We start from the raw sequence: 1,265 nt of genomic DNA, 5'->3' as shown, positions 1-1,265 counted from the left end.
TTTTTTTTTTTTTTTTTTTGCTTAGAAATTAAATGAATAAATATATAAATAAATAAACATGACGCGTTTTACAAAAATAAATAAATAAATAAATACAGCTGTATTAACCTTTTGTTGTTTTGATGCTTGAAAACCCCATTTAGTCTTTGACCCATATATATGCCACCAAATTGGATAAAAATGCCCCTGCAAAATTAAACAAAATCTATTACGTCTGTGGTGAATCAAATTAAAAATGAAATTGAAAGTGTCTATGGCATTAAATGTTGATCTGCTCATGTTGCATCGTTGCTCTTTTCGCGTTTTTGGAGTGTTGCGCATTATAACCAATGACACACGATTCTGTTGAGATTATGAATGCAATGGCCAATCAGAGGCGTTCTGATGAGTCATCGCTGAAACACTGGAGTTCGTTCAGTGCGCGCGCTCACTGACTGAATCCTGAACTCTCGCGAATTCTCTCATCATAAACGAGTGAGTACGTACAATGTAAGTAAGAGATTCATTTTACAGTGTAGACAGATTGCTTGATAATAACAGGAGTTTTTTTTTTTGAGAGTGCTTAATCTCAGGCAGAAAAAGAACTTAATGTTCTTTCATAATGCAATGTTCTTTGCTCGCTTTCTCTATACAGTTTATGTGCTCTTTGAATAACCGTGGAAATGAAAGCGTTATAATTAGTAACTCACAGTGTTTTTATTAAATTGTGATACTTTTTTTATGACACCCAAAACTGGTGCTTGCCTAAAAGACAATGTGCAGTTCATAGAATAGGCTGCTACACATATCTGTTTATTTATCCTGGTGTAGTAGTAATAAGTCTAGCTTCATTTCTAGTTCATCTATTCCATTATTCATAATAACAATGGTTTTGTTGGTTAACATTGTGTCATATTGTAAAATGAAGCCAATTAATCAGTCATTCAATTAGTCAATGAAATAGTAAATCAATCAATCATTCAATTAACTGGTTTCTGAAAAGCATTCCTCTACTATCATCACTTGTCAGCGACAAATGAGTGGTGGCTTAGTTTGGGCATTTGGTCTGTCACCATATACCCCTCTTTGGGGTCCTCCGTCCCTTTCTACTCCATCCTCCCCTTTCCATTTCCCTCCCCCACTGTTCACTTTCACCCAATTACCGCCTCACTCCCCTTCAGACTGCTCCTCCACCCCATTTACGGAGTGCCATTATGCTGTGGTGGGTGAGGGGAAGAGGGGGTTAACAATGAAGATAAAGAAAGCATGTGGCTAGAGGCTTGTGA

Source organism: Sinocyclocheilus rhinocerous, unplaced genomic scaffold (assembly GCF_001515625.1).
Source record: "Sinocyclocheilus rhinocerous isolate Xijiao unplaced genomic scaffold, SAMN03320098_v1.1 scaffold1043, whole genome shotgun sequence".
NCBI classification, from domain to species: domain Eukaryota; kingdom Metazoa; phylum Chordata; class Actinopteri; order Cypriniformes; family Cyprinidae; genus Sinocyclocheilus; species Sinocyclocheilus rhinocerous.
This window is presented reverse-complemented; position numbering follows the sequence as displayed.